General features: G+C 43.7%; 1 protein-coding gene and 1 long non-coding RNA gene across 3 annotated transcripts in view; one reads left to right on the forward strand and one right to left on the reverse strand.

Moving 5' to 3' along the window:
- Positions 1-308: 308 nt before the first annotated feature.
- LOC121533917 (ecotropic viral integration site 5 protein homolog) overlaps positions 309-12,741 on the forward strand; it is a 63,272-nt gene continuing 50,839 nt past the window's right edge. The window contains exon 1 of one of the 2 annotated variants that reach the window (XM_041840267.2): positions 309-608. The gene's annotated coding sequence lies outside the window, so the exon portion shown is untranslated. The remainder of the gene's footprint in view (positions 609-12,741) is intronic. The other variant, XM_041840271.2, reaches the window with a different exon arrangement.
- On the reverse strand, positions 619-2,634 carry LOC121533918. Its single transcript, XR_005994518.2, has 2 exons — positions 2,594-2,634; positions 619-2,100 (listed from the first exon to the last, which is right to left on the reverse strand). It is a non-coding gene; the product is annotated as an uncharacterized LOC121533918 (long non-coding RNA).

Here is a 12,741-nt window from a genome sequence, read left to right on the forward strand (position 1 = left end):
AACGCTTGTTTATATTGTATTAAATGATATTGTTTAGATTATTTTTTATGAGATAAAGTATAATACGGAATTATCAAGTGGGTCTATATTCTCTGATAGTGTCTTATGTTGTGTGCTGATATGAAATAGTAGACATGAACTTGATACATTTTTCAAAAGTCTAAAACCTAGCTATAGCTAATGGAGTTAATAGAGAGGTCAAAGAGTTGACGAAAGAACTTAAAAGGTTTGTGATTGAAACTACTGTAGCTAAGTGTACGGTAATAAAATAAACAGTAGATGGCAGTAGTAGTGTACTATTTTTCGGTAGTTGGGTTTTTGAGGTCGACTGACGTGACGCATGCTCTGTACGGTGGATGTAAACATTGGAGCTGCCCTTTTGTTGGCACGAGCTGGCTGTAGATTTGTGTACACGTATTCGGCTCAATGGGTGGTTGGACGTGGAGCTGTTGCCTGGTGGAATCAGCTAGCAAACTCGACCTGAAAAATAAATCAGAAACCAGGCTATTGAACTCGTTTAAATTCAATTGCGCAAGACTGTGCAGTTGTACATTGGTCAATGGAAAGTTAATATTTATCTATCTGGACTGAAAACGCGACTAGGCACGGTAAGCGCGGTTTAGACTTTTTTCTTTTTTGCGAGGAAGGAGTTGTTGCTTTGGATAACTAACTACAGTAGCTATCTAGCTAACGTTAACGTGTTTGGAAATAGTCTGGAGCTAATCATGTGTTTGGTGTGGTGATTGACAGGGCACTGTATTTCAGTTCGTCATTTTATGTCGCTAAATAGTTAGTTGTTTAGGTATTGTAACTAGCTAACTAACGTTAGCAACTTCCATAACATCCAAGATACGCACAACTGTTAGCTATTAATTCGTAATTCATAGCTAGTTGAACTTTATGCAAACTGTTTCCTGAATCCTTTAGCCAGCCAATTTACGTTAACAGAAAGTTAGTTATAACGTGGACAGCTAACAAAAACTCACACCTCATTTATACTGACTGCAGAGACAACCCCCGTTAAACACATTTCAGTTGCTGTACATTAGCTACATTTTACTGTCATAGTAACGTTAGTCACACAATGGTGGAAATGAAATGTTTTATTTGCTAATCGTTTTACACTTTCAAGACGGAAGATCTAGTTGAAGATAATCTGTTTCTAGTCCACCATAGTCACAATTTCCAGGTGAGGTCTTTAAATTCTTCAGATGAGGGGTGCCTGGCTGACAAACTCCTTGGCTGAGAGAGAGAACTGTAACGGTTACCTCTACTGTACAGCTATCCAGTTCTTTGTGTACAGTGAGAAAGAAATAAGTCAGTGTTGGTAGGGCTAGCCGAGGACATTTATTTTCCATTCTCCTTTTCTTAGCTTGTGTTTACTTTTCATGGAAAGTAAGCACACCAAGGAATTTTCATCATAGGTGCTGGATGAAATCCTTGCTGAAATGTTTCCATAAACCCCACTGTTTCCATCTGAGCCTTGGAAGTAAACATAGCTGCACTCTCACTATGCAGGAACCCCCCTCAACCCTAGCTCTCTGGTTAAGTCTCAAATGGCACCCTATTCCCTATATGGTGCACAACGTTTGACCAGAGCCCTATGGTCAAAAGTAGTGGACTAAATAGGGAATAGGGTGCAATTTGGGACGCATGGGTGCTGAAGATCCCCTTTCATCATGATCCACTTAACTGCTGATCCAGGCATGCAATCATCTGTTGCTAGCTCAGTGTTAGCTAGTAATGCTGTAGCAGCTACACACATGTTTCTTCCTCCTTTTTCATATGTACGACTTCAGACAAAAAATGGCTCCCTCCCTATTATACCACTTCGTAGCTTAGACCTAGCCTAGTTGATAACACTAGGAAACTACTGCCTTAGCACTGGACTCCTCACAGGCACACCTGTTTTAGACATTATGGTTAAGCGCTTTTTAATAGAATCACATGCTGGTCTGTTCTGCTGTCTCACAGTCGTGGCCAGACATTCCTACCACGTAACCTCTTGGTGTTTTCTTGGCTCGTTTGTTGGCTAGGAGGAGTAGTGGGGAGAAGGGATTAACACCGGTATCCCGGGAGAGGGACCACTCTTCACATTTCCTGAAAAAATAAAATGACAAGACCCAGGAAATTAGCCTACAACATTTTCCACCAATGTAGCACTAATGTAATTCCACAAAATACACAACATACGCAGCAGCAGATTGGCAAAAAATTCAACAGCACATCCAAACAGGTTGTCGCATGGAAGCCTTTAGACCAGAGTATTCACACAAAGCACCCGCATAATTGACAATACCGGACTGCACACAAGACCCGAATGAAAGTTTAGAGTTCTAATCAGAACAGAAAATTCAATCCCAGTCTGACCGAAGCCCGGTGACCTGAAGCCCGAGCCCAGGCCTGGTCCGAGATCACAGAAATTAAATGAGCCCGAACCCAAAAAATTAAATAAAATATTTCTAGAAAACAGTAGGCTATATGAATTTAAACTGGTGTTGAGAACAACGCGGCGGAGGTGGGCAGCAGCGGAGTGAGGAGACGAGGAAACAGTCATTTGGCCTAGAAAAAGCACAGAGAGAGGAAAACTCACCTTAGTTAGACAGCCTATAGGGAGGAGGTCAGAGATCTGGCCGTGTGGTGCCAGGACAACAACCTCTCCCTCAACGTGACCAAGACAAAGGAGATGATTGTGGACTACAGGAAAAAAAAGAGGACTGAGCACGCCCCCATTCTCATCGACGGGGCTGTAGTGGAACAGGTTGAGAGCTTCAAGTTCCTTGGTGTCCACATCACCAACGAACTATCATGGTCCAAACACACCAAGACAGTCGTGAAGAGGGCACGACAAAGCCTATTCCCCCTCAGGAGACTAAAAAGATTTGGCATGGGTCCTCAGATCCTCAAAAAATTCTACAGCTGCACCATCGAGAGCATCCTGACTGGTTGCATCACCGCCTGGTATGGCAACTGCTTGGCCTCTGACCGCAAGGCACTACAGAGGGTAGTGCGTACGGCCCAGTACATCACTGGGGCAAAGCTCCCTGCCATCCAGGACCTCTATACCAGGCGGTGTCAGAGGAAGGCCCTCAAAATTGTCAAAGACTCCAGCCACCCTAGTCATAGACTGTTCTCTCTGCTACCGCACGGCAAGCGGTACCGGAGTGCCAAGTCTAGGTCCAAAAGACTTCTCAACAGCTTCTACCCCCAAGCCATAAGACTCCTGAACAGCTAATCATGGCTACCCGGACTATTTGCACTGCCCCCACCCCATCCTTTTTACGCTGCTGCTACTCTGTTAAGTATTTATGCATAGTCACTTTAACTCTACCCACATGTACATATTACCTCAACTACCTCAACTAGCCGGTGCCCCCGCACATTGACTATGCAACGGTACCCCCCTGTATATATAGCCTCCCTACTGTCACTTTATTTTACTGTATATATAGCCTCCCTACTGTCACTTTATTTTACTTCTGCTCTTTTTTTCTCAACACTTTTTTGTTGTTGTTTTATTCTTACTTTTTTTGTTTAAAATAAATGCACTGTTGGTTAAGGGCTGTAAGTAAGCATTTCACTGTAATGTCTGCACCTGTTGTATTCGGCGCATGTGACCAATAAAATTTGATTTGATCAACTGAATGATGAACATATTGGAATAATGTCGGCTAATGCAAGTGAAGGCATGTGTCAAATTCTGGCTTATACTGAAACTCCCGAAGTCATATCCAACCGTTATACTAATTTAAAGCAATAGTCGTATGTGGTCACCTAGATTATCATTCACCGTTTTGATTGGGACTGCACCATCGCACTGATTTGAGACAAGCGTGGGGGACTCGTCTAGATCAATTAATGTCTGATTTTTGTTTTCACTGAATCTCCGTTTGGATATTTGGTAACAATTAGGCTGGGGGAAATGTTAGCTAAATTGAGTTGAGTGCTAATGATAATCTTTATTCTAGTTTGCTCATATATTAGCTGATCAGAACATTTTGCTAGCATGTTATACAAGTTGATTTTGCTCTTCACTCGCATAGTAGCCTGTCCTACTCCTGACCAAAAGCCTGTGACTTGTCTGATAATCAATCAATGTCATTTTGTTTTACTGAATCTCTGTCTGTATATTTGGTTAATTGATCTCTTGCTGGACAAGTGGAAGTGGTAGTTCATTTATTTGTTTGCTCATCTATCACTGATCAGAAACATTTAGCATGCAATAATTTAGCCCAAATCAAGTGTATTGTGCATCTATTGACTCACGTTGTAGCATTATATAGAGCCTAGGCTATTTTTCTATCGTCCTAATCCCTTTTGAAACCCCAAATCCTGACTCCTGTATCGCATGAGAATTCCTAACTTTATTCTGTAATCCATAGGTTGCATTATCAAAGCAAGTCTCGCCTTAAGCATGTTAAAACATTTCCTCCGCTTCTCTGCGCTGTCCTGTATTGCTGCCCATATGAGAGCTTCAGTAGAGAATCTGTGATCAACAAACAGGATGATATTTAAACAATTTCCTCTCTTCATCTCCGTGTTATTCATGAGATATGTTATCTGTATAATGATCAACTCGATTTTGCCAAATAGGAGATATTCTGTCATTCGTTGGAGGGCATCTAGCAAGCTTAGCAACTTTGGTCATTTTACTTCTGTTTGACTGTGGTTTGTATGATTTCGACAACGCTATAGCCTACTCGGGGTGCGTCCTGAGCGCACTTGTCTCGGGATACCCTAGGCCTACTGCTAAAATATGCTGAATTAATTGAGGAACATAACGCTCTGAATTTATGAACAGCCTGTTTCGCAATTCACAACAATGTCATTGGTTGATCAAAGTTACTCTATCATTACTAAATATCAGTTTCACTTGCTGTGAAATCTTTACATAGATGCCAAGCCGAGAAGGTGGCGCAGTTCCCCTCTTATTTGGAGAGAACCCTGGCATAGTGACCATATCTTGGTCACTTCTGATTTTTGCGGTATTTCCCAAGACTCTCTGGAGAAATATGAATTATTCCCGGTATTGAAACTTGTTAGAATTTCGGGAAAATATGAACTGAGACTGAGCTTGTGGAGGACTGGCTTGTCTGTACTCACCACCATGACACTTTGGTCTTTGTTCTATGACAGAGAGCTCCCCTCTTCATTCTTGTCTAACCATAAATCATAAAGAGGAGACAACAGGTATGGCACGATCCACGTGAATCTAAAGGTGTGATTTAGCAGAGCAACTGAAAAAATAAGAGGCTTCACAAATCACATTCACAGCCAATTCAGATCCTTTGTAGTGTTAATTTTCTCAAAAACATCAGTGTGTGGATATGTGTTGTTATAAAATCAGTTGTCAGTCTTTAGACATCAACATGGGAATACTGTTGTAGGCCACATGTAAATTGTCTAGCCTAGGTTTTCCATTGAATACCAGCTTACCGTATAACGGTTATTGCATTGTACGTTGAGGAAAGACCCTCAGGGAGGCCATCTGAAAATGCTGAATGTACACTGCACCAATCTGAGATGCCCTCTGTGTTTGAACTGAAAGGCCTTTATTCTCACGCATGGGAGAGAGTGTGCCCTTTCTGGAAGCCCCCCTTTCCCATAGAACCCTCTCAGACAACAGCAAATGGAATGTATGTTCTTGTTCTCTGTAGGTGGCCCACATTGAAAATTCTGTTTTCTAATCTCCCTACTGTGCCACACTGCGATTTTAATTATTATCGTGTGGAGTGGAGAGAGTATGTTTGTGTGTGCAGGTGCAAAATAAATAATATTCTGTTCTTGATGCAATTGCGATTCTCTCATCTTTTCTTTTCTCATCCAGAAGCGACAGCAATGGATTAAAATGTAAAATGTTGATTTTCCTTATTTACTGAAAAAAAGTAGGAGCACGCAGAAATTTAGCAGCACAATGAAAAATAGCGCAAGCATGATGGTCATGAATCTGCACTATGTGTATTCTCCATGGCACTCAGGGGCTGCAGTACAGTGAAGTAATCATTGCAACAATTATCATCTGGACAATTTTATTTTTTTCTAAGTACACTGGTGCGCCTAAATTTAAATTCCAGGTCGCACAGTAAAATATTTAGGCGCATATGCAAGTAAAATCGTCGCACTGTAGAGCCCTGCATGTAATTAGTTAGGAAAATAGGCTTAATTGATAGCTTTTCAAGGCATATCATAGTTATGTTAATAGTGCTATATTTCCGTAGGTTTGTCTATTTAGCAGCGTGGCACTGGGTACATTGCTCTTGGCTGCTGTAGGCTTATCCTAGCACAGATAAGGAAATGCCTTTCTCAGTCACTTGGTGAGTTTCAGTTCCCTGATCTCACCAGCAATGTTGTTTTGCTGAGGAGCCCTTTATTCACACTTCAGAATCTTGCCTTGCTGTGTCTTTCATTAGCCCTGTAGGCCCTGGTCAAAGGTAGTGCACTATATAAGGAATAGAGTGCAATTTGGGATGTGGATTCTGAGTCAGGGCCCCATTCATTCACCCCTCTCTGTTCTTTGGCTTAACAAAGGAGGAAATGATCACTGACTGCACCCACCCAGGATTTATGTAGGGGAGACTCAGACTGTGCATAGGCCTAGCTGCTGAGAGGAATGTCAGTAGGGGTAGCCTACCACCTGTGCACTAGCAACCCTTTCAAGTATTTAATTACATAGGCCTTGGCCTACTCCTGGAATTATTTTCAGTTAAGGGCCTACAGCACAGAGGTGATGTCAGCCAGAGCGAGTCTGAGCCACATCCAGCCACGCTGTACCCTACTACAACATATGTATTTGTTCGCTAAGGATCTGAAGCATTAAACCCTGGAACAGGCTGTCTCTCTCTTCTTCCTTCCTTTTCAGTTTTAATCCCAGATAGTCATCCTTTCTCCTGCCAGTTAGTTCTGCCTGGCATGACACATTGGGGATGTGCTGAAGGAGCCTATCTCACGCCCTCACATCCTACTCTTGGCTCCCAGTAGGAGGCTACCTCTCAAATTGCACCCTGTTCACTACATAGTGCACTACTTTTGACCAGGGCCCACAGGGCTCTGGTCAAAGTAGTGCACTGTATAGGGCATAGGGTGCCATTTGGGACGCATGGGGGAGAGTGGTATAGTAGAGCCTGGCTTGGTTTACTGAGACACCAATAGATGCCTGGGTAACACTTATGAAAGGAAACAAACTAAATCAGACACCACAAATGTTAGGTCTAGACTCTGATATATAATGTTACATCTGCAGGCTATACATCATTTTATTATTAGGGTCCTTGCTTAACATTGCCTAGATGCTATTAGATGCTTGACACTTATTTTATTTTATTATTTTTTATTTTTAGGAGCTGTTTTTAAGAAGTGAAACTAAGTAGGCTGCATCATTGAGACTTAGCCAGCTTTTTTGTAATGTTAGCTAAGCAAGCCATTCATTCATTGTGTGACTGAGTGCACTCTACTGTGCCAGTTACTTAGCCTGCATGTGATTAAAACCTAACAGTGAAATGCCCATACAGTGTATTCGGAAAGTATTCAGTCCTCTTCACTTTTTCCACATCTTGTTACGTTACAGCCTTATTCGAAAATGGATACAATAATTTTTTTCTCTCATCAATCTACACACAATACCCCAAAATGACAAAGCAAAAACAGGTTTTTAGACATTTTTACAAATTTATCAAAAATAATAAAAAGACCACATTTACTTAAGTATTCAAACCCTTTACTCAGTACTTTGTTGAAGCACCTTTGGCAGCTATTACAGCCTCGAGTCTTCTTGGGTATGACGCTACAAGCTTGGCATACCTGTATTTGGGGATTTTCTCCCATTCTTCTCTGCAGATCCTCAAGCTCTGTCAGGTTGGATGGGGAGTGTCGCTGCACAGCTAATTTCAGATCTCTCCAGAGATGTTCGATCGGGTTCAAGTCTGGGCTCTGGCTGGGCCACTCACGGACATTCAGAGACTTGTCCCGAAGCCACTCCTGCGTTGTCTTGGCTGTGTGCTTCGGGTCGTTGTCCTGTTGGAAGGTGAACCTTTGCCCCAGTCTGAGGTCCTGAGCGCTCTGGAGCTGCGCCGTCTCTCTGTACTTTGCACCGTTCATCTTTCCATCGATCCTGACTAGTCTCCCAGTCCCTGCCGCTGAAAAACGTCCCTACAGCATGATGCTGCCACCACCATGCTTCCCCGTAGGGATGGTATTGGCCAGGTGATGAGTGGTGCCTGGTTTCCTCCAGACGTGATGTTTAGTATTCAGGCCAAAGAGTTCAATCTTGGTTTCATCAGACCAGAGATTCTTGTTTCTCATGGTCTGAGAGTCCTTTAGGTGGCTTTTGGCAATCTCCAAGTGGGCTGTTATGTGCCTTTTACTGAGGAGTGGCTTCTGTCTGGCCACTCTACCATAAAGGCCTGATTGGTGGAGTGCTGCAGAGATGGTTGTCCTTGTTGAAGGTACTCCCATCTCCACAGAGGAACTCTGGAGCTCTGTCAGAGTGACCATCGGGTTCTTGGTCACCTACCTGACCAAGGCCCTTCTTTCCCTATTGCTCAGTTTGGCTGGGCGGCCAGCTCTAGGAAGAGTCTTGGTGGTTCCAAAGTTCTTCCATTTAAGAATGATGGAGGCCACTGTGATCTTGGGGACCTTCAATGCGGCAGATTTTTTTTTGGTACCCTTCCCCAGATTTATGCCTCGGCACAATTCTGTCTCGGAGCTCTACGGACAATTCCTTCGGCCTCATGGCTTGGTTTTTGCTCTGACATGCTGTACGGACCTTATATAGACAGGTGTGTGCCTTTCCAAATCATGTCCAGTCAATTGAATTTACCACAAGTGGACTCCAATCAAGTTGTAGAAACATCTCAAGGATGATTAGTGGAAACAGGATGCACCTGAGCTCAATTTCAAGTCTCATAGCAAAGGGTATGTATACTTATGTAAATAAGGTATTTCTGTTTTTTCTTTTTTATAAATTTGCAAACATTTCTAAAAACCTGTTTTCGCTTTGTCATTATGGGGTATTGTGTGTAGATTGAGAAATGTTTTATTTAATCCATTTTAAAATAAGGCTGAACTTAACAAAATGTGGAAAAAGTGAAGGGGTCTGAATACTTTCCGAATGCACTGTATCTGTGAGTAATAAGGAAATCAGATACTGTACATGTTATGGGATTCATCTGATGGCATAGAGGAGTTTACCACATCAGTCACCAGTTTCATTAATAACTACATCCCCGACATCGTCCCCACAGTGACCGTACGTACATATCCCAACCAGAAGCCATGGATTACAGGCAACATCCGCACTGAGCTATAGGTTAGAGCTGCCGCTTTCAAGTAGCGGGACACTAATCCAGACGCTTATAAGAAATCCCGCTACGCCCTCCGACGAACCATCAAACAGGCAAAGCATCAATACAGGGCCAAGATTGAATCATAATACACCTGCTCTGACGCTCGTCGGGATGTGGCAGGGTTTGCAAACTATCACTGATTGCAAAGGGAAACCTAGCTGCAAGCTGCCCAGTGACACGAGCGTACCAGACGAGCTAAATGCCTTCTATGCTCACTTCGAGGCAAGCAACACTGAACCATGCATGAGAGCACCAGCTGTCCTGGACGACTCTGTGATCACGTTCTCCATAGCCGATGTGAATAAAACCTTTAAACAGTTTAACATTCACGAGGCCGCAGGGCCAGACGGATTACCAGGACGCATACTCAGAGCATGCGCGGACCAGCTGGCAAGTGTCTTCACTGACATTTTCAACCCCACCCTGACCCAGTCTGTAATACCTACATGTTTCAAGCAGACCACCATAGTCCCTGTGCCCAAGAACGCCAAGGTAACCTGTCTAAATGACTATCTCCCCGTAGCAATCACATCTGTAGCCATGAAATGCTTTGAAAGGCTGGTCATGGCTCACATCAACACCATCATCCCAGACACCCTGGACCCACTCCAATTCGCATACCGCCCCAACAGATCCACAGATGACGCAATCTCTATTGTACTCCACACTGCCCTTTCCAACCTGGACAAAAGGAACACCTACGTGACAATGCTGTTCATTGACTACAGCTCAGCGTTCAACACCGTAGTGCCCTCCAATCTCATCACTAAACTGACGGGCCGCACCCAGGTGGTGAGGCTAGTCAACAACCCATCCGCCATGCTGACCCTCAACACGGGGGCCCCTCAGGGGTGCGTGCTTAGTCCCCTCCTGTACTCCCTGTTCACCCACGACTACGTGGCCGCGCACGACTCCCAACACCATCGTTAAGTTTGTCGACAACACGACAGTGGTAGGCCTGATAACCGACGACAGTGAGACAGCCTACAGGAAGGTCAGAGACCTGGCAGTGTGGTGCCAGGACAAAAATCTCTCCCTCAACGTCACCAAGACAAAGGAGCTGATCGTGGACTACAGGAAACAGAGGGCCGAGCACGCCCCCATTCACATCACCGGGCCGTAGTGGAGTTGGTCAAGAGCAAGTTCCTCGGTGTCCACATCGCTAAGGACCTGTCATGGTCCAAACACACCAACACAGTCGTGAAGAGGCCACGACAACGCCTCTTCCTCCTCAGGAGGCTAAAAAGATTTGGCATGGGCCCTCATATCCTCAAAAAGTTACACAGCTGCACCATTTAAAGTATCTTGACTGGCTGCATCACCGCTTGGTATGGCAACTGCTTGCCATCCGACCACAAGGCACTACAGAGGGTAGTGCGTACGGCCCAGTGCATCACTGAGGCAGAGCTCCCTGCCATCCAGGACTTCTATTCCAGGCGGTGTCAGAGAAAGGCCCTAAAAATGGTCAAAGACTCCAGCCATCCAAGTCATAGATAGTGCTGTGGCGGTCATGACATTTTGTTGTTTAGTATCTCCAGGCCTCCACATATACAAGCTGCTGATGCATACCTTTGGAACATCTATATTTTAACAAGTCTAATAAATACATTTAATATAGATCATAACAATAAATCCATTATTTATTATAGGTAGGTCTAAAGAAAAATGTTTTTCAGCTTAACAGAATGAGTTGGCCTATTACTGTATGTTATCTAGCTATGTGGCATGCAATTAGGCTGTAGGCTTGTTCATTTAGCAGACAAGATATGCTTAAGTCGTGTCATTATTTTATATTATATGATTTTATGTACTGAACAAAAATATAAACGCAACATGCAACAATTTCAAAGATTTTACTGAGTTACAGTTCATATAAGGAAATCAGTCAATTGAAATAAATTCATTAGGCCCTAATCTATGGATTTCACATGACTGGGCAGGGGCGCAGCCATGGGTGGGCCTGGGAAGGCATGGGCCCACCCACTGGGGAGCCTGGCCCAGCCAATCAGAATTAGTTTTTCCTCACAAAAGGGCTTTATTACAGACTAAAATACTCCTCAGCAGCCCTCCTCAGACGATCCTGCAGGTGAAGAAGCTGGATGTGGAGGTCCTGGGCTGGCGTGGTTACATGTGGTCTGCTGTTGTGAAGAGGCGACTCCGGGATGGTGACCTTCTAGGCAGAGTTGGAAAGAAAAAGCCATATCGCAGACTGGCCAATAAAAATAAAAGATTAAGGTGGGCAGTCTGAGATATGGCTTTTTCTTTGCAACTCTGCCTAGAAGGTCAGCATCCCGGAGTCGCCTCTTCACTGTTGACGTTGAGACTGGTGTTTTGCGGGTACTATTTAATGAAGCTGCCAGTTGAGGACCTGTGAGGCGCCTATTTCTCAAACTAGACACTAATGTATTTGTCCTCTTGCTCAGTTGTGCACCGGGGCCTCCCACTCCTCTTTCTATTCTGGTTAGAGCCAGTTTGCGCTGTTCTGTGAAGGGAGTAGTACACAGCGTTGTACGAGATCTTCAGTTTCTTGGCAATTTCTCGCCTGGAATAGCCTTCATTTCTCAGAACAAGAATAGACTGACGAGTTTCATAAGAAAATTATTTGTTTCTGGCCATTTTGAGCCTGTACTCGAACCCACAATTGCTGATGCTCCAGATACTCAACTAGTCTCAAAAAGGCCAGTTTTATTGCTTCTTTAATCGGCTCAACAGTTTTCAGCTGTGCTAACATAATTGCAAAAGGGTTTTCTAATGAGCAATTAGCCTTTTTAAAATGATAAACTTGGATTAGCAAACACAACGTGCCATTGGAACACAAGACTGATGGTTGCTGATAATGGGCCTCTGTACGCCTTTGTAGATATTCCATAAAAATAGCCATTTACAACATTAACAATGTCTACACTGTATTTCTGATCAATTTGATGTTATTGTAATGGACCAAAAAATTGCTTTTCTTTCGAAAACAAGGACATTTCTAAGTGACGCCAAACTTTTGAACGTTAGTGTATACTGACTCACTCCGTCCCACAGAGGTTGGCTACATAGATATCCAAGCAAAGTCTGACAGACTTTGGTGTCAGGTGAGGGTCAGAGCTAGCCTCCGACTCTGGGCTTCCCCCATTTAGACTGGAGAGAGAATCACCCCTGGCACTAAACTCAGGCTACATGCAGAGTTTTGCAGACACTAACAGGAACTAGAAATCACAGATAAATGGCTGTTTTGTTTGTTTCTTGACCTGGGAAATACCACTGGCACTTATATAGGCTAGCAGTTTACATAGCATGCATTTATAGGCTACTCTAGTCTCAGGGAGTTTCAACCATCATGCATCTCTGGGCCCAACATCCCACAACTAACTTGACCTTGGATCATATAGGCCATTGACAAATGAACTTC

This window comes from Coregonus clupeaformis, chromosome 20 (genome assembly GCF_020615455.1).
Source record: "Coregonus clupeaformis isolate EN_2021a chromosome 20, ASM2061545v1, whole genome shotgun sequence".
In the NCBI taxonomy this organism is placed as follows: Eukaryota; Metazoa; Chordata; class Actinopteri; order Salmoniformes; family Salmonidae; genus Coregonus; species Coregonus clupeaformis.